Genomic DNA, 17,709 nt, shown 5'->3' with positions numbered 1-17,709 from the left:
GCATCCACTAGTACACTCATCCGCTATAGCCTGTACGTCACTGAATCTAAACAAACCCCCGCTATAATTTGACCGCAAATGAAATGTCAGAACGAATTCCGTTTATCGAATCAAACAACACTATCACCCCGCCATAATAAAGACCGGACGTCTTCGAATTCACCATCCGGAAGAAAATAAAAAGATCCGAACCGAAACCTAGGAGGCGACGCACTAAACGTGCGTTTCAGTTCGCATCGATATTCCAGAACCGAAAGATTGTTCGAAAAAAGTGGTAGATAGCCGAAAAAAGTGACAGGGGTGCAACACGAGGACTTCCCAGGAGGTCACCCATCCTAGTACTACTCTCGCCCAAGCACGCTTAACTTCGGATTTCTGATGGGATCCAGTGCATTTGTGCTGGTATGATCGCACCCAGCATGCCTCTCCATTGTCAAAGTAATAAAGAGTTTCCACTCGCATTGTCGTACGAAGTCCGTTTAAATGAAAGTGCGAAAAAATCCTGCTAGATGACACCGGATGGACGATCCGATCATGTCGGGAAGCCGGATGACCGCCAAGGCTGTCATCGCGCGATGAATCTTCCCGAGTACCCCCGAATCAATATAAGAATCGCCACGATCTGACGGGCGGATCAAAAGTTATCGTCGGAAAGATATTTGTGCACCAAGGGTAGCTCACGGCCCGTAAACACCTTCCGACCGGATTCATGACTCGCATCCACTAGTACACTTATCCGCTATAGCCTGTACGTCACTGAATCTAAACAAACCCCCGCTATAATTTGACCGCAAATGAAATGTCAGAACGAATTCCATTTATCGAATCAAACGACACTATCACCCCGCCATAATAAAGACCGAACGTATTTGAATTCACCATCCGAAAGAAAATAAAAAGATCCGAACCGAAACGTAGGAGGCGACGCACTAAACGTGCGTTTCAGTTCGCATCGATGTTCCAGAACCGAAAGATTGTTCGAAAAAAGTGGTAGATAGCCGAAAAAAGTGACAGGGGTGCAACACGAGGACTTCCCAGGAGGTCACCCATCCTAGTACTACTCTCGCCCAAGCACGCTTAACTTCGGATTTCTGATGGGATCCAGTGCATTTGTGCTGGTATGATCGCACCCAGCATGCCTCTCCATTGTCAAAGTAATAAAGAGTTTCCACTCGCATTGTCGTACGAAGTCCGTTTAAATGAAAGTGCGAAAAAATCCTGCTAGATGACACCGGATGGACGATCCGAGCATGTCGGGAAGCCGGATGACCGCCAGGGCTGTCATCGCGCGATGAATCTTCCCGAGTACCCCCGAATCAATATAAGAATCGCCACGATCTGACGGGCGGATCAAAAGTTATCGTCGGAACGATATTTGTGCACCAAGGGTAGCTCACGGCCCGTATACACCTTCCGACCGGATTCATGACTCGCATCCACTAGTACACTTATCCGCTATAGCCTGTACGTCACTGAATCTAAACAAACCCCCGCTATAATTTGACCGCAAATGAAATGTCAGAACGAATTCCGTTTATCGAATCAAACGACACTATCACCCCGCCATAATAAAGACCGAACGTATTTGAATTCACCAACCGAAAGAAAATAAAAAGATCCGAACCGAAACGTGGGAGGCGACGCACTAAACGTGCGTTTCAGTTCGCATCGATGTTCCAGAACCGAAAGATTGTTCGAAAAAAGTGGTAGATAGCCGAAAAAAGTGACAGGGGTGCAACACGAGGACTTCCCAGGAGGTCACCCATCCTAGTACTACTCTCGCCCAAGCACGCTTAACTTCGGAGTTCTGATGGGATCCAGTGCATTTGTGCTGGTATGATCGCACCCAGCATGCCTCTCCATTGTCAAAGTAATAAAGAGTTTCCACTCGCATTGTCGTACGAAGTCCGTTTAAATGAAAGTGCGAAAAAATCCTGCTAGATGACACCGGATGGACGATCCGAGCATGTCGGGAAGCCGGATGACCGCCAGGGCTGTCATCGCGCGATGAATCTTCCCGAGTACCCCCGAATCAATATAAGAATCGCCACGATCTGACGGGCGGATCAAAAGTTATCGTCGGAACGATATTTGTGCACCAAGGGTAGCTCACGGCCCGTATACACCTTCCGACCGGATTCATGACTCGCATCCACTAGTACACTTATCCGCTATAGCCTGTACGTCACTGAATCTAAACAAACCCCCGCTATAATTTGACCGCAAATGAAATGTCAGAACGAATTCCGTTTATCGAATCAAACGACACTATCACCCCGCCATAATAAAGACCGAACGTATTTGAATTCACCAACCGAAAGAAAATAAAAAGATCCGAACCGAAACGTAGGAGGCGACGCACTAAACGTGCGTTTCAGTTCGCATCGATGTTCCAGAACCGAAAGATTGTTCGAAAAAAGTGGTAGATAGCCGAAAAAAGTGACAGGGGTGCAACACGAGGACTTCCCAGGAGGTCACCCATCCTAGTACTACTCTCGCCCAAGCACGCTTAACTTCGGAGTTCTGATGGGATCCAGTGCATTTGTGCTGGTATGATCGCACCCAGCATGCCTCTCCATTGTCAAAGTAATAAAGAGTTTCCACTCGCATTGTCGTACGAAGTCCGTTTAAATGAAAGTGCGAAAAAATCCTGCTAGATGACACCGGATGGACGATCCGAGCATGTCGGAAAGCCGGATGACCGCCAAGGCTGTCATCGCGCGATGAATCTTCCCGAGTACCCCCGAATCAATATAAGAATCGCCACGATCTGACGGGCGGATCAAAAGTTATCGTCGGAACGATATTTGTGCACCAAGGGTAGCTCACGGCCAGTAAACACCTTCCGACCGGATTCATGACTCGCATCCACTAGTACACTCATCCGCTATAGCCTGTACGTCACTGAATCTAAACAAACCCCCGCTATAATTTGACCGCAAATGAAATGTCAGAACGAATTCCGTTTATCGAATCAAACGACACTATCACCCCGCCATAATAAAGACCGAACGTATTTGAATTCACCATCCGAAAGAAAATAAAAAGATCCGAACCGAAACGTAGGAGGCGACGCACTAAACGTGCGTTTCAGTTCGCATCGATGTTCCAGAACCGAAAGATTGTTCGAAAAAAGTGGTAGATAGCCGAAAAAAGTGACAGGGGTGCAACACGAGGACTTCCCAGGAGGTCACCCATCCTAGTACTACTCTCGCCCAAGCACGCTTAACTTCGGAGTTCTGATGGGATCCAGTGCATTTGTGCTGGTATGATCGCACCCAGCATGCCTCTCCATTGTCAAAGTAATAAAGAGTTTCCACTCGCATTGTCGTACGAAGTCCGTTTAAATGAAAGTGCGAAAAAATCCTGCTAGATGACACCGGATGGACGATCCGAGCATGTCGGAAAGCCGGATGACCGCCAAGGCTGTCATCGCGCGATTAATCTTCCCGAGTACCCCCGAATCAATATAAGAATCGCCACGATCTGACGGGCGGATCAAAAGTTATCGTCGGAACGATATTTGTGCACCAAGGGTAGCTCACGGCCAGTAAACACCTTCCGACCGGATTCATGACTCGCATCCACTAGTACACTCATCCGCTATAGCCTGTACGTCACTGAATCTAAACAAACCCCCGCTATAATTTGACCGCAAATGAAATGTCAGAACGAATTCCGTTTATCGAATCAAACAACACTATCACCCCGCCATAATAAAGACCGGACGTCTTCGAATTCACCATCCGGAAGAAAATAAAAAGATCCGAACCGAAACCTAGGAGGCGACGCACTAAACGTGCGTTTCAGTTCGCATCGATATTCCAGAACCGAAAGATTGTTCGAAAAAAGTGGTAGATAGCCGAAAAAAGTGACAGGGGTGCAACACGAGGACTTCCCAGGAGGTCACCCATCCTAGTACTACTCTCGCCCAAGCACGCTTAACTTCGGATTTCTGATGGGATCCAGTGCATTTGTGCTGGTATGATCGCACCCAGCATGCCTCTCCATTGTCAAAGTAATAAAGAGTTTCCACTCGCATTGTCGTACGAAGTCCGTTTAAATGAAAGTGCGAAAAAATCCTGCTAGATGACACCGGATGGACGATCCGATCATGTCGGGAAGACGGATGACCGCCAAGGCTGTCATCGCGCGATGAATCTTCCCGAGTACCCCCGAATCAATATAAGAATCGCCACGATCTGACGGGCGGATCAAAAGTTATCGTCGGAAAGATATTTGTGCACCAAGGGTAGCTCACGGCCCGTAAACACCTTCCGACCGGATTCATGACTCGCATCCACTAGTACACTTATCCGCTATAGCCTGTACGTCACTGAATCTAAACAAACCCCCGCTATAATTTGACCGCAAATGAAATGTCAGAACGAATTCCATTTATCGAATCAAACGACACTATCACCCCGCCATAATAAAGACCGAACGTATTTGAATTCACCATCCGAAAGAAAATAAAAAGATCCGAACCGAAACGTAGGAGGCGACGCACTAAACGTGCGTTTCAGTTCGCATCGATGTTCCAGAACCGAAAGATTGTTCGAAAAAAGTGGTAGATAGCCGAAAAAAGTGACAGGGGTGCAACACGAGGACTTCCCAGGAGGTCACCCATCCTAGTACTACTCTCGCCCAAGCACGCTTAACTTCGGATTTCTGATGGGATCCAGTGCATTTGTGCTGGTATGATCGCACCCAGCATGCCTCTCCATTGTCAAAGTAATAAAGAGTTTCCACTCGCATTGTCGTACGAAGTCCGTTTAAATGAAAGTGCGAAAAAATCCTGCTAGATGACACCGGATGGACGATCCGAGCATGTCGGGAAGCCGGATGACCGCCAAGGCTGTCATCGCGCGATGAATCTTCCCGAGTACCCCCGAATCAATATAAGAATCGCCACGATCTGACGGGCGGATCAAAAGTTATCGTCGGAACGATATTTGTGCACCAAGGGTAGCTCACGGCCCGTATACACCTTCCGACCGGATTCATGACTCGCATCCACTAGTACACTTATCCGCTATAGCCTGTACGTCACTGAATCTAAACAAACCCCCGCTATAATTTGACCGCAAATGAAATGTCAGAACGAATTCCGTTTATCGAATCAAACGACACTATCACCCCGCCATAATAAAGACCGAACGTATTTGAATTCACCAACCGAAAGAAAATAAAAAGATCCGAACCGAAACGTGGGAGGCGACGCACTAAACGTGCGTTTCAGTTCGCATCGATGTTCCAGAACCGAAAGATTGTTCGAAAAAAGTGGTAGATAGCCGAAAAAAGTGACAGGGGTGCAACACGAGGACTTCCCAGGAGGTCACCCATCCTAGTACTACTCTCGCCCAAGCACGCTTAACTTCGGAGTTCTGATGGGATCCAGTGCATTTGTGCTGGTATGATCGCACCCAGCATGCCTCTCCATTGTCAAAGTAATAAAGAGTTTCCACTCGCATTGTCGTACGAAGTCCGTTTAAATGAAAGTGCGAAAAAATCCTGCTAGATGACACCGGATGGACGATCCGAGCATGTCGGAAAGCCGGATGACCGCCAAGGCTGTCATCGCGCGATGAATCTTCCCGAGTACCCCCGAATCAATATAAGAATCGCCACGATCTGACGGGCGGATCAAAAGTTATCGTCGGAACGATATTTGTGCACCAAGGGTAGCTCACGGCCCGTATACACCTTCCGACCGGATTCATGACTCGCATCCACTAGTACACTTATCCGCTATAGCCTGTACGTCACTGAATCTAAACAAACCCCCGCTATAATTTGACCGCAAATGAAATGTCAGAACGAATTCCGTTTATCGAATCAAACGACACTATCACCCCGCCATAATAAAGACCGAACGTATTTGAATTCACCATCCGAAAGAAAATAAAAAGATCCGAACCGAAACGTAGGAGGCGACGCACTAAACGTGCGTTTCAGTTCGCATCGATGTTCCAGAACCGAAAGATTGTTCGAAAAAAGTGGTAGATAGCCGAAAAAAGTGACAGGGGTGCAACACGAGGACTTCCCAGGAGGTCACCCATCCTAGTACTACTCTCGCCCAAGCACGCTTAACTTCGGATTTCTGATGGGATCCAGTGCATTTGTGCTGGTATGATCGCACCCAGCATGCCTCTCCATTGTCAAAGTAATAAAGAGTTTCCACTCGCATTGTCGTACGAAGTCCGTTTAAATGAAAGTGCGAAAAAATCCTGCTAGATGACACCGGATGGACGATCCGAGCATGTCGGAAAGCCGGATGACCGCCAAGGCTGTCATCGCGCGATTAATCTTCCCGAGTACCCCCGAATCAATATAAGAATCGCCACGATCTGACGGGCGGATCAAAAGTTATCGTCGGAACGATATTTGTGCACCAAGGGTAGCTCACGGCCAGTAAACACCTTCCGACCGGATTCATGACTCGCATCCACTAGTACACTCATCCGCTATAGCCTGTACGTCACTGAATCTGAACAAACCCCCGCTATAATTTGACCGCAAATGAAATGTCAGAACGAATTCCGTTTATCGAATCAAACGACACTATCACCCCGCCATAATAAAGACCGAACGTATTTGAATTCACCATCCGAAAGAAAATAAAAAGATCCGAACCGAAACGTAGGAGGCGACGCACTAAACGTGCGTTTCAGTTCGCATCGATGTTCCAGAACCGAAAGATTGTTCGAAAAAAGTGGTAGATAGCCGAAAAAAGTGACAGGGGTGCAACACGAGGACTTCCCAGGAGGTCACCCATCCTAGTACTACTCTCGCCCAAGCACGCTTAACTTCGGAGTTCTGATGGGATCCAGTGCATTTGTGCTGGTATGATCGCACCCAGCATGCCTCTCCATTGTCAAAGTAATAAAGAGTTTCCACTCGCATTGTCGTACGAAGTCCGTTTAAATGAAAGTGCGAAAAAATCCTGCTAGATGACACCGGATGGACGATCCGAGCATGTCGGGAAGCCGGATGACCGCCAGGGCTGTCATCGCGCGATGAATCTTCCCGAGTACCCCCGAATCAATATAAGAATCGCCACGATCTGACGGGCGGATCAAAAGTTATCGTCGGAACGATATTTGTGCACCAAGGGTAGCTCACGGCCCGTATACACCTTCCGACCGGATTCATGACTCGCATCCACTAGTACACTTATCCGCTATAGCCTGTACGTCACTGAATCTAAACAAACCCCCGCTATAATTTGACCGCAAATGAAATGTCAGAACGAATTCCGTTTATCGAATCAAACGACACTATCACCCCGCCATAATAAAGACCGAACGTATTTGAATTCACCAACCGAAAGAAAATAAAAAGATCCGAACCGAAACGTAGGAGGCGACGCACTAAACGTGCGTTTCAGTTCGCATCGATGTTCCAGAACCGAAAGATTGTTCGAAAAAAGTGGTAGATAGCCGAAAAAAGTGACAGGGGTGCAACACGAGGACTTCCCAGGAGGTCACCCATCCTAGTACTACTCTCGCCCAAGCACGCTTAACTTCGGAGTTCTGATGGGATCCAGTGCATTTGTGCTGGTATGATCGCACCCAGCATGCCTCTCCATTGTCAAAGTAATAAAGAGTTTCCACTCGCATTGTCGTACGAAGTCCGTTTAAATGAAAGTGCGAAAAAATCCTGCTAGATGACACCGGATGGACGATCCGAGCATGTCGGAAAGCCGGATGACCGCCAAGGCTGTCATCGCGCGATGAATCTTCCCGAGTACCCCCGAATCAATATAAGAATCGCCACGATCTGACGGGCGGATCAAAAGTTATCGTCGGAACGATATTTGTGCACCAAGGGTAGCTCACGGCCCGTATACACCTTCCGACCGGATTCATGACTCGCATCCACTAGTACACTTATCCGCTATAGCCTGTACGTCACTGAATCTAAACAAACCCCCGCTATAATTTGACCGCAAATGAAATGTCAGAACGAATTCCGTTTATCGAATCAAACGACACTATCACCCCGCCATAATAAAGACCGAACGTATTTGAATTCACCATCCGAAAGAAAATAAAAAGATCCGAACCGAAACGTAGGAGGCGACGCACTAAACGTGCGTTTCAGTTCGCATCGATGTTCCAGAACCGAAAGATTGTTCGAAAAAAGTGGTAGATAGCCGAAAAAAGTGACAGGGGTGCAACACGAGGACTTCCCAGGAGGTCACCCATCCTAGTACTACTCTCGCCCAAGCACGCTTAACTTCGGAGTTCTGATGGGATCCAGTGCATTTGTGCTGGTATGATCGCACCCAGCATGCCTCTCCATTGTCAAAGTAATAAAGAGTTTCCACTCGCATTGTCGTACGAAGTCCGTTTAAATGAAAGTGCGAAAAATCCTGCTAGATGACACCGGATGGACGATCCGAGCATGTCGGAAAGCCGGATGACCGCCAAGGCTGTCATCGCGCGATTAATCTTCCCGAGTACCCCCGAATCAATATAAGAATCGCCACGATCTGACGGGCGGATCAAATGTTATCGTCGGAACGATATTTGTGCACCAAGGGTAGCTCACGGCCAGTAAACACCTTCCGACCGGATTCATGACTCGCATCCACTAGTACACTCATCCGCTATAGCCTGTACGTCACTGAATCTGAACAAACCCCCGCTATAATTTGACCGCAAATGAAATGTCAGAACGAATTCCGTTTATCGAATCAAACGACACTATCACCCCGCCATAATAAAGACCGAACGTATTTGAATTCACCATCCGAAAGAAAATAAAAAGATCCGAACCGAAACGTAGGAGGCGACGCACTAAACGTGCGTTTCAGTTCGCATCGATGTTCCAGAACCGAAAGATTGTTCGAAAAAAGTGGTAGATAGCCGAAAAAAGTGACAGGGGTGCAACACGAGGACTTCCCAGGAGGTCACCCATCCTAGTACTACTCTCGCCCAAGCACGCTTAACTTCGGAGTTCTGATGGGATCCAGTGCATTTGTGCTGGTATGATCGCACCCAGCATGCCTCTCCATTGTCAAAGTAATAAAGAGTTTCCACTCGCATTTTCGTACGAAGTCCGTTTAAATGAAAGTGCGAAAAAATTCTGCTAGATGACACCGGATGGACGATCCGAGCATGTCGGAAAGCCGGATGACCGCCAGGGCTGTCATCGCGCGATTAATCTTCCCGAGTACCCCCGAATCAATATAAGAATCGCCACGATCTGACTGGCGGATCAAAAGTTATCGTCGAAACGATATTTGTGCACCAAGGGTAGCTCACGGCCAGTAAACACCTTCCGACCGGATTCATGACTCGCATCCACTAGTACACTCATCCGCTATAGCCTGTACGTCACTGAATCTGAACAAACCCCCGCTATAATTTGACCGCAAATGAAATGTCAGAACGAATTCCGTTTATCGAATCAAACGACACTATCACCCCGCCATAATAAAGACCGAACGTATTTGAATTCACCATCCGAAAGAAAATAAAAAGATCCGAACCGAAACGTAGGAGGCGACGCACTAAACGTGCGTTTCAGTTCGCATCGATGTTCCAGAACCGAAAGATTGTTCGAAAAAAGTGGTAGATAGCCGAAAAAAGTGACAGGGGTGCAACACGAGGACTTCCCAGGAGGTCACCCATCCTAGTACTACTCTCGCCCAAGCACGCTTAACTTCGGAGTTCTGATGGGATCCAGTGCATTTGTGCTGGTATGATCGCACCCAGCATGCCTCTCCATTGTCAAAGTAATAAAGAGTTTCCACTCGCATTGTCGTACGAAGTCCGTTTAAATGAAAGTGCGAAAAAATCCTGCTAGATGACACCGGATGGACGATCCGAGCATGTCGGAAAGCCGGATGACCGCCAGGGCTGTCATCGCGCGATTAATCTTCCCGAGTACCCCCGAATCAATATAAGAATCGCCACGATCTGACGGGCGGATCAAAAGTTATCGTCGGAACGATATTTGTGCACCAAGGGTAGCTCACGGCCAGTAAACACCTTCCGACCGGATTCATGACTTTCATCAACTAGTACACTCATCCGCTATAGCTTGTACGTCACTGAATCTAAACAAACCCCCGCTATAATTTGACCGCAAATGAAATGTCAGAACGAATTCCGTTTATCGAATCAAACGACACTATCACCCCGCCATAATAAAGACCGGACGTATTTGAATTCACTATCCGGCAGAAAATAAAAAGATCCCAACCGAAACGTAGGAGGCGTCGCACTAAACGTGCGTTTCAGTTCGCATCGATGTTCCAGAACCGAAAGATTGTTCGAAAAAAGTGGTAGATAGCCGAAAAAAGTGACAGGGGTGCAACACGAGGACTTCCCAAGAGGTCACCCATCCTAGTACTACTCTCGCCCAAGCACGCTTAACTTCGGAGTTCTGATGGGATCCAGTGCATTTGTGCTGGTATGATCGCACCCAGCATGCCTCTCCATTGTCAAAGTAATAAAGAGTTTCCACTCGCATTGTCGTACGAAGTCCGTTTAAATGAAAGTGCGAAAAAATCCTGCTAGATGACACCGGATGGACGATCCGAGCATGTCGGAAAGCTGGATAACCGCCAGGGCTGTCATCGCGCGATGAATCTTCCCGAGTACCCCCGAATCAATATAAGAATCGCCACGATCTGACGGGCGGATCAAAAGTTATCGTCGGAACGATATTTGTGCACCAAGGGTAGCTCACGGCCAGTAAACACCTTCCGACCGGATTCATGACTCGCATCCACTAGTACACTCATCCGCTATAGCCTGTACGTCACTGAATCTGAACAAACCCCCCCTATAATTTGACCGCAAATGAAATGTCAGAACGAATTCCGTTTATCGAATCAAACGACACTATCACCCCGCCATAATAAAGACCGAACGTATTTGAATTCACCATCCGAAAGAAAATAAAAAGATCCGAACCGAAACGTAGGAGGCGACGCACTAAACGTGCGTTTCAGTTCGCATCGATGTTCCAGAACCGAAAGATTGTTCGAAAAAAGTGGTTGATAGCCGAAAAAAGTGACAGGGGTGCAACACGAGGACTTCCCAGGAGGTCACCCATCCTAGTACTACTCTCGCCCAAGCACGCTTAACTTCGGAGTTCTGATGGGATCCAGTGCATTTGTGCTGGTATGATCGCACCCAGCATGCCTCTCCATTGTCAAAGTAATAAAGAGTTTCCACTCGCATTGTCGTACGAAGTCCGTTTAAATGAAAGTGCGAAAAAATCCTGCTAGATGACACCGGATGGACGATCCGAGCATGTCGGAAAGCCGGATGACCGCCAAGGCTGTCATCGCGCGATTAATCTTCCCGAGTACCCCCGAATCAATATAAGAATCGCCACGATCTGACGGGCGGATCAAAAGTTATCGTCGGAACGATATTTGTGCACCAAGGGTAGCTCACGGCCAGTAAACACCTTCCGACCGGATTCATGACTTTCATCCACTAGTACACTCATCCGCTATAGCTTGTACGTCACTGAATCTAAACAAACCCCCGCTATAATTTGACCGCAAATGAAATGTCAGAACGAATTCCGTTTATCGAATCAAACGACACTATCACCCCGCCATAATAAAGACCGGACGTATTTGAATTCACTATCCGGCAGAAAATAAAAAGATCCCAACCGAAACGTAGGAGGCGTCGCACTAAACGTGCGTTTCAGTTCGCATCGATGTTCCAGAACCGAAAGATTGTTCGAAAAAAGTGGTAGATAGCCAAAAAAAGTGACAGGGGTGCAACACGAGGACTTCCCAAGAGGTCACCCATCCTAGTACTACTCTCGCCCAAGCACGCTTAACTTCGGAGTTCTGATGGGATCCAGTGCATTTGTGCTGGTATGATCGCACCCAGCATGCCTCTCCATTGTCAAAGTAATAAAGAGTTTCCACTCGCATTGTCGTACGAAGTCCGTTTAAATGAAAGTGCGAAAAAATCCTGCTAGATGACACCGGATGGACGATCCGAGCATGTCGGAAAGCCGGATAACCGCCAGGGCTGTCATCGCGCGATGAATCTTCCCGAGTACCCCCGAATCAATATAAGAATCGCCACGATCTGACGGGCGGATCAAAAGTTATCGTCGGAACGATATTTGTGCACCAAGGGTAGCTCACGGCCAGTAAACACCTTCCGACCGGATTCATGACTCGCATCCACTAGTACACTCATCCGCTATAGCCTGTACGTCACTGAATCTGAACAAACCCCCCCTATAATTTGACCGCAAATGAAATGTCAGAACGAATTCCGTTTATCGAATCAAACGACACTATCACCCCGCCATAATAAAGACCGAACGTATTTGAATTCACCATCCGAAAGAAAATAAAAAGATCCGAACCGAAACGTAGGAGCCGACGCACTAAACGTGCGTTTCAGTTCGCATCGATGTTCCAGAACCGAAAGATTGTTCGAAAAAAGTGGTAGATAGCCGAAAAAAGTGACAGGGGTGCAACACGAGGACTTCCCAGGAGGTCACCCATCCTAGTACTACTCTCGCCCAAGCACGCTTAACTTCGGAGTTCTGATGGGATCCAGTGCATTTGTGCTGGTATGATCGCACCCAGCATGCCTCTCCATTGTCAAAGTAATAAAGAGTTTCCACTCGCATTGTCGTACGAAGTCCGTTTAAATGAAAGTGCGAAAAAATCCTGCTAGATGACACCGGATGGACGATCCGAGCATGTCGGAAAGCCGGATGACCGCCAGGGCTGTCATCGCGCGATTAATCTTCCCGAGTACCCCCGAATCAATATAAGAATCGCCACGATCTGACGGGCGGATCAAAAGTTATCGTCGGAACGATATTTGTGCACCAAGGGTAGCTCACGGCCAGTAAACACCTTCCGACCGGATTCATGACTCGCATCCACTAGTACACTCATCCGCTATAGCCTGTACGTCACTGAATCTAAACAAACCCCCGCTATAATTTGACCGCAAATGAAATGTCAGAACGAATTCCGTTTATCGAATCAAACAACACTATCACCCCGCCATAATAAAGACCGGACGTCTTCGAATTCACCATCCGGAAGAAAATTAAAAGATCCGAACCGAAACCTAGGAGGCGACGCACTAAACGTGCGTTTCAGTTCGCATCGATATTCCAGAACCGAAAGATTGTTCGAAAAAAGTGGTAGATAGCCGAAAAAAGTGACAGGGGTGCAACACGAGGACTTCCCAGGAGGTCACCCATCCTAGTACTACTCTCGCCCAAGCACGCTTAACTTCGGATTTCTGATGGGATCCAGTGCATTTGTGCTGGTATGATCGCACCCAGCATGCCTCTCCATTGTCAAAGTAATAAAGAGTTTCCACTCGCATTGTCGTACGAAGTCCGTTTAAATGAAAGTGCGAAAAAATCCTGCTAGATGACACCGGATGGACGATCCGATCATGTCGGGAAGCCAAATGACCGCCAAGGCTGTCATCGCGCGATGAATCTTCCCAAGTACCCCCGAATCAATATAAGAATCGCCACGATCTGACGGGCGGATCAAAAGTTATCGTCGGAAAGATATTTGTGCACCAAGGGTAGCTCACGGCCCGTAAACACCTTCCGACCGGATTCATGACTCGCATCAACTAGTACACTTATCCGCTATAGCCTGTACGTCACTGAATCTAAACAAACCCCCGCTATAATTTGACCGCAAATGAAATGTCAGAACGAATTCCATTTATCGAATCAAACGACACTATCACCCCGCCATAATAAAGACCGAACGTATTTGAATTCACCATCCGAAAGAAAATAAAAAGATCCGAACCGAAACGTAGGAGGCGACGCACTAAACGTGCGTTTCAGTTCGCATCGATGTTCCAGAACCGAAAGATTGTTCGAAAAAAGTGGTAGATAGCCGAAAAAAGTGACAGGGGTGCAACACGAGGACTTCCCAGGAGGTCACCCATCCTAGTACTACTCTCGCCCAAGCACGCTTAACTTCGGATTTCTGATGGGATCCAGTGCATTTGTGCTGGTATGATCGCACCCAGCATGCCTCTCCATTGTCAAAGTAATAAAGAGTTTCCACTCGCATTGTCGTACGAAGTCCGTTTAAATGAAAGTGCGAAAAAATCCTGCTAGATAACACCGGATGGACGATCCGAGCATGTCGGGAAGCCGGATGACCGCCAGGGCTGTCATCGCGCGATGAATCTTCCCGAGTACCCCCGAATCAATATAAGAATCGCCACGATCTGACGGGCGGATCAAAAGTTATCGTCGGAACGATATTTGTGCACCAAGGGTAGCTCACGGCCCGTATACACCTTCCGACCGGATTCATGACTCGCATCCACTAGTACACTTATCCGCTATAGCCTGTACGTCACTGAATCTAAACAAACCCCCGCTATAATTTGACCGCAAATGAAATGTCAGAACGAATTCCGTTTATCGAATCAAACGACACTATCACCCCGCCATAATAAAGACCGAACGTATTTGAATTCACCATCCGAAAGAAAATAAAAAGATCCGAACCGAAACGTAGGAGGCGACGCACTAAACGTGCGTTTCAGTTCGCTTCGATGTTTCAGAACCGAAAGATTGTTCGAAAAAAGTGGTAGATAGCCGAAAAAAGTGACAGGGGTGCAACACGAGGACTTCCCAGGAGGTCACCCATCCTAGTACTACTCTCGCCCAAGCACGCTTAACTTCGGAGTTCTGATGGGATCCAGTGCATTTGTGCTGGTATGATCGCACCCAGCATGCCTCTCCATTGTCAAAGTAATAAAGAGTTTCCACTCGCATTGTCGTACGAAGTCCGTTTAAATGAAAGTGCGAAAAAATCCTGCTAGATGACACCGGATGGACGATCCGAGCATGTCGGAAAGCCGGATGACCGCCAAGGCTGTCATCGCGCGATTAATCTTCCCGAGTACCCCCGAATCAATATAAGAATCGCCACGATCTGACGGGCGGATCAAAAGTTATCGTCGGAACGATATTTGTGCACCAAGGGTAGCTCACGGCCAGTAAACACCTTCCGACCGGATTCATGACTCGCATCCACTAGTACACTCATCCGCTATAGCCTGTACGTCACTGAATCTAAACAAACCCCCGCTATAATTTGACCGCAAATGAAATGTCAGAACGAATTCCGTTTATCGAATCAAACGACACTATCACCCCGCCATAATAAAGACCGAACGTATTTGAATTCACCATCCGAAAGAAAATAAAAAGATCCGAACCGAAACGTAGGAGGCGACGCACTAAACGTGCGTTTCAGTTCGCATCGATGTTCCAGAACCGAAAGATTGTTCGAAAAAAGTGGTAGATAGCCGAAAAAAGTGACAGGGGTGCAACACGAGGACTTCCCAGGAGGTCACCCATCCTAGTACTACTCTCGCCCAAGCACGCTTAACTTCGGAGTTCTGATGGGATCCAGTGCATTTGTGCTGGTATGATCGCACCCAGCATGCCTCTCCATTGTCAAAGTAATAAAGAGTTTCCACTCGCATTTTCGTACGAAGTCCGTTTAAATGAAAGTGCGAAAAAATTCTGCTAGATGACACCGGATGGACGATCCGAGCATGTCGGAAAGCCGGATGACCGCCAGGGCTGTTATCGCGCGATTAATCTTCCCGAGTACCCCCGAATCAATATAAGAATCGCCACGATCTGACTGGCGGATCAAAAGTTATCGTCGAAACGATATTTGTGCACCAAGGGTAGCTCACGGCCAGTAAACACCTTCCGACCGGATTCATGACTCGCATCCACTAGTACACTCATCCGCTATAGCCTGTACGTCACTGAATCTAAACAAACCCCCGCTATAATTTGACCGCAAATGAAATGTCAGAACGAATTCCGTTTATCGAATCAAACGACACTATCACCCCGCCATAATAAAGACCGGACGTCTTTGAATTCACCATCCGGAAGAAAATAAAAAGATCCGAACCGAAACGTAGGAGGCGACGCACTAAACGTGCGTTTCAGTTCGCATCGATGTTCCAGAACCGAAAGATTGTTCGAAAAAAGTGGTAGAAAGCCGAAAAAAGTGACAGGGGTGCAACACGAGGACTTCCCAGGAGGTCACCCATCCTAGTACTACTCTCGCCCAAGCACGCTTAACTTCGGAGTTCTGATGGGATCCAGTGCATTTGTGCTGGTATGATCGCACCCAGCATGCCTCTCCATTGTCAAAGTAATAAAGAGTTTCCACTCGCATTGTCGTACGAAGTCCGTTTAAATGAAAGTGCGAAAAAATCCTGCTAGATGACACCGGATGGACGATCCGAGCATGTCGGAAAGCCGGATGACCGCCAGGGCTGTCATCGCGCGATTAATCTTCCCGAGTACCCCCGAATCAATATAAGAATCGCCACGATCTGACGGGCGGATCAAAAGTTATCGTCGGAACGATATTTGTGCACCAAGGGTAGCTCACGGCCAGTAAACACCTTCCGACCGGATTCATGACTTTCATCCACTAGTACACTCATCCGCTATAGCTTGTACGTCACTGAATCTAAACAAACCCCCGCTATAATTTGACCGCAAATGAAATGTCAGAACGAATTCCGTTTATCGAATCAAACGACACTATCACCCCGCCATAATAAAGACCGGACGTATTTGAATTCACTATCCGGCAGAAAATAAAAAGATCCCAACCGAAACGTAGGAGGCGTCGCACTAAACGTGCGTTTCAGTTCGCATCGATGTTCCAGAACCGAAAGATTGTTCGAAAAAAGTGGTAGATAGCCGAAAAAAGTGACAGGGGTGCAACACGAGGACTTCCCAAGAGGTCACCCATCCTAGTACTACTCTCGCCCAAGCACGCTTAACTTCGGAGTTCTGATGGGATCCAGTGCATTTGTGCTGGTATGATCGCACCCAGCATGCCTCTCCATTGTCAAAGTAATAAAGAGTTTCCACTCGCATTGTCGTACGAAGTCCGTTTAAATGAAAGTGCGAAAAAATCCTGCTAGATGACACCGGATGGACGATCCGAGCATGTCGGAAAGCCGGATAACCGCCAGGGCTGTCATCGCGCGATGAATCTTCCCGAGTACCCCCGAATCAATATAAGAATCGCCACGATCTGACGGGCGGATCAAAAGTTATCGTCGGAACGATATTTGTGCACCAAGGGTAGCTCACGGCCAGTAAACACCTTCCGACCGGATTCATGACTCGCATCCACTAGTACACTCATCCGCTATAGCCTGTACGTCACTGAATCTGAACAAACCCCCCCTATAATTTGACCGCAAATGAAATGTTAGAACGAATTCCGTTTATCGAATCAAACGACACTATCACCCCGCCATAATAAAGACCGAACGTATTTGAATTCACCATCCGAAAGAAAATAAAAAGATCCGAACCGAAACGTAGGAGGCGACGCACTAAACGTGCGTTTCAGTTCGCATCGATGTTCCAGAACCGAAAGATTGTTCGAAAAAAGTGGTAGATAGCCGAAAAAAGTGACAGGGGTGCAACACGAGGACTTCCCAGGAGGTCACCCATCCTAGTACTACTCTCGCCCAAGCACGCTTAACTTCGGAGTTCTGATGGGATCCAGTGCATTTGTGCTGGTATGATCGCACCCAGCATGCCTCTCCATTGTCAAAGTAATAAAGAGTTTCCACTCGCATTGTCGTACGAAGTCCGTTTAAATGAAAGTGCGAAAAAATTCTGCTAGATGACACCGGATGGACG

General features: G+C 47.6%; 25 non-coding genes across 25 annotated transcripts; all 25 read right to left on the bottom strand.

The window, feature by feature from the left end:
* Positions 1–297: 297 nt before the first annotated feature.
* Positions 298–416, bottom strand: LOC143873891 (5S ribosomal RNA). Its single transcript, XR_013248587.1, has one exon. It is a non-coding gene; the product is annotated as a 5S ribosomal RNA (ribosomal RNA).
* Positions 417–1,013: 597 nt separating this feature from the next.
* Positions 1,014–1,132, bottom strand: LOC143873890 (5S ribosomal RNA). Its single transcript, XR_013248586.1, has one exon. It is a non-coding gene; the product is annotated as a 5S ribosomal RNA (ribosomal RNA).
* Positions 1,133–1,729: 597 nt separating this feature from the next.
* On the bottom strand, positions 1,730–1,848 carry LOC143872707 (5S ribosomal RNA). The gene has a single exon (XR_013247443.1). It is a non-coding gene; the product is annotated as a 5S ribosomal RNA (ribosomal RNA).
* A 597-nt stretch (positions 1,849–2,445) lies between these two features.
* Positions 2,446–2,564, bottom strand: LOC143872706 (5S ribosomal RNA). Its single transcript, XR_013247442.1, has one exon. It is a non-coding gene; the product is annotated as a 5S ribosomal RNA (ribosomal RNA).
* A 597-nt stretch (positions 2,565–3,161) lies between these two features.
* Positions 3,162–3,280, bottom strand: LOC143872705 (5S ribosomal RNA). Its single transcript, XR_013247441.1, has one exon. It is a non-coding gene; the product is annotated as a 5S ribosomal RNA (ribosomal RNA).
* A 597-nt stretch (positions 3,281–3,877) lies between these two features.
* LOC143873889 (5S ribosomal RNA) lies at positions 3,878–3,996 on the bottom strand. The gene has a single exon (XR_013248585.1). It is a non-coding gene; the product is annotated as a 5S ribosomal RNA (ribosomal RNA).
* Positions 3,997–4,593: 597 nt separating this feature from the next.
* LOC143873888 (5S ribosomal RNA) lies at positions 4,594–4,712 on the bottom strand. Its single transcript, XR_013248584.1, has one exon. It is a non-coding gene; the product is annotated as a 5S ribosomal RNA (ribosomal RNA).
* Positions 4,713–5,309: 597 nt separating this feature from the next.
* On the bottom strand, positions 5,310–5,428 carry LOC143872704 (5S ribosomal RNA). The gene has a single exon (XR_013247440.1). It is a non-coding gene; the product is annotated as a 5S ribosomal RNA (ribosomal RNA).
* Positions 5,429–6,025: 597 nt separating this feature from the next.
* LOC143873887 (5S ribosomal RNA) lies at positions 6,026–6,144 on the bottom strand. The gene has a single exon (XR_013248583.1). It is a non-coding gene; the product is annotated as a 5S ribosomal RNA (ribosomal RNA).
* Positions 6,145–6,741: 597 nt separating this feature from the next.
* Positions 6,742–6,860, bottom strand: LOC143872703 (5S ribosomal RNA). The gene has a single exon (XR_013247439.1). It is a non-coding gene; the product is annotated as a 5S ribosomal RNA (ribosomal RNA).
* A 597-nt stretch (positions 6,861–7,457) lies between these two features.
* Positions 7,458–7,576, bottom strand: LOC143872700 (5S ribosomal RNA). The gene has a single exon (XR_013247437.1). It is a non-coding gene; the product is annotated as a 5S ribosomal RNA (ribosomal RNA).
* A 597-nt stretch (positions 7,577–8,173) lies between these two features.
* On the bottom strand, positions 8,174–8,292 carry LOC143872699 (5S ribosomal RNA). Its single transcript, XR_013247436.1, has one exon. It is a non-coding gene; the product is annotated as a 5S ribosomal RNA (ribosomal RNA).
* A 596-nt stretch (positions 8,293–8,888) lies between these two features.
* On the bottom strand, positions 8,889–9,007 carry LOC143872698 (5S ribosomal RNA). The gene has a single exon (XR_013247435.1). It is a non-coding gene; the product is annotated as a 5S ribosomal RNA (ribosomal RNA).
* A 597-nt stretch (positions 9,008–9,604) lies between these two features.
* LOC143872697 (5S ribosomal RNA) lies at positions 9,605–9,723 on the bottom strand. The gene has a single exon (XR_013247434.1). It is a non-coding gene; the product is annotated as a 5S ribosomal RNA (ribosomal RNA).
* A 597-nt stretch (positions 9,724–10,320) lies between these two features.
* LOC143873023 (5S ribosomal RNA) lies at positions 10,321–10,439 on the bottom strand. The gene has a single exon (XR_013247747.1). It is a non-coding gene; the product is annotated as a 5S ribosomal RNA (ribosomal RNA).
* A 597-nt stretch (positions 10,440–11,036) lies between these two features.
* On the bottom strand, positions 11,037–11,155 carry LOC143872696 (5S ribosomal RNA). The gene has a single exon (XR_013247433.1). It is a non-coding gene; the product is annotated as a 5S ribosomal RNA (ribosomal RNA).
* A 597-nt stretch (positions 11,156–11,752) lies between these two features.
* On the bottom strand, positions 11,753–11,871 carry LOC143873022 (5S ribosomal RNA). Its single transcript, XR_013247745.1, has one exon. It is a non-coding gene; the product is annotated as a 5S ribosomal RNA (ribosomal RNA).
* A 597-nt stretch (positions 11,872–12,468) lies between these two features.
* Positions 12,469–12,587, bottom strand: LOC143872695 (5S ribosomal RNA). The gene has a single exon (XR_013247432.1). It is a non-coding gene; the product is annotated as a 5S ribosomal RNA (ribosomal RNA).
* Positions 12,588–13,184: 597 nt separating this feature from the next.
* On the bottom strand, positions 13,185–13,303 carry LOC143873886 (5S ribosomal RNA). Its single transcript, XR_013248582.1, has one exon. It is a non-coding gene; the product is annotated as a 5S ribosomal RNA (ribosomal RNA).
* Positions 13,304–13,900: 597 nt separating this feature from the next.
* Positions 13,901–14,019, bottom strand: LOC143873885 (5S ribosomal RNA). Its single transcript, XR_013248581.1, has one exon. It is a non-coding gene; the product is annotated as a 5S ribosomal RNA (ribosomal RNA).
* A 597-nt stretch (positions 14,020–14,616) lies between these two features.
* Positions 14,617–14,735, bottom strand: LOC143872694 (5S ribosomal RNA). Its single transcript, XR_013247431.1, has one exon. It is a non-coding gene; the product is annotated as a 5S ribosomal RNA (ribosomal RNA).
* A 597-nt stretch (positions 14,736–15,332) lies between these two features.
* LOC143872693 (5S ribosomal RNA) lies at positions 15,333–15,451 on the bottom strand. The gene has a single exon (XR_013247430.1). It is a non-coding gene; the product is annotated as a 5S ribosomal RNA (ribosomal RNA).
* A 597-nt stretch (positions 15,452–16,048) lies between these two features.
* LOC143872692 (5S ribosomal RNA) lies at positions 16,049–16,167 on the bottom strand. Its single transcript, XR_013247429.1, has one exon. It is a non-coding gene; the product is annotated as a 5S ribosomal RNA (ribosomal RNA).
* Positions 16,168–16,764: 597 nt separating this feature from the next.
* LOC143873021 (5S ribosomal RNA) lies at positions 16,765–16,883 on the bottom strand. The gene has a single exon (XR_013247744.1). It is a non-coding gene; the product is annotated as a 5S ribosomal RNA (ribosomal RNA).
* Positions 16,884–17,480: 597 nt separating this feature from the next.
* On the bottom strand, positions 17,481–17,599 carry LOC143872691 (5S ribosomal RNA). The gene has a single exon (XR_013247428.1). It is a non-coding gene; the product is annotated as a 5S ribosomal RNA (ribosomal RNA).
* Positions 17,600–17,709: the final 110 nt, after the last annotated feature.

This window comes from Tasmannia lanceolata, unplaced genomic scaffold (genome assembly GCF_043159265.1).
Source record: "Tasmannia lanceolata isolate RefF3 unplaced genomic scaffold, GAP_Taslan_0.1 ptg000003l, whole genome shotgun sequence".
NCBI lineage: Eukaryota > Viridiplantae > Streptophyta > Magnoliopsida > Canellales > Winteraceae > Tasmannia > Tasmannia lanceolata.
The sequence above is the reverse complement of the archived record's forward strand: the minus strand, read 5'-3'. Positions and strand labels throughout refer to the sequence as shown.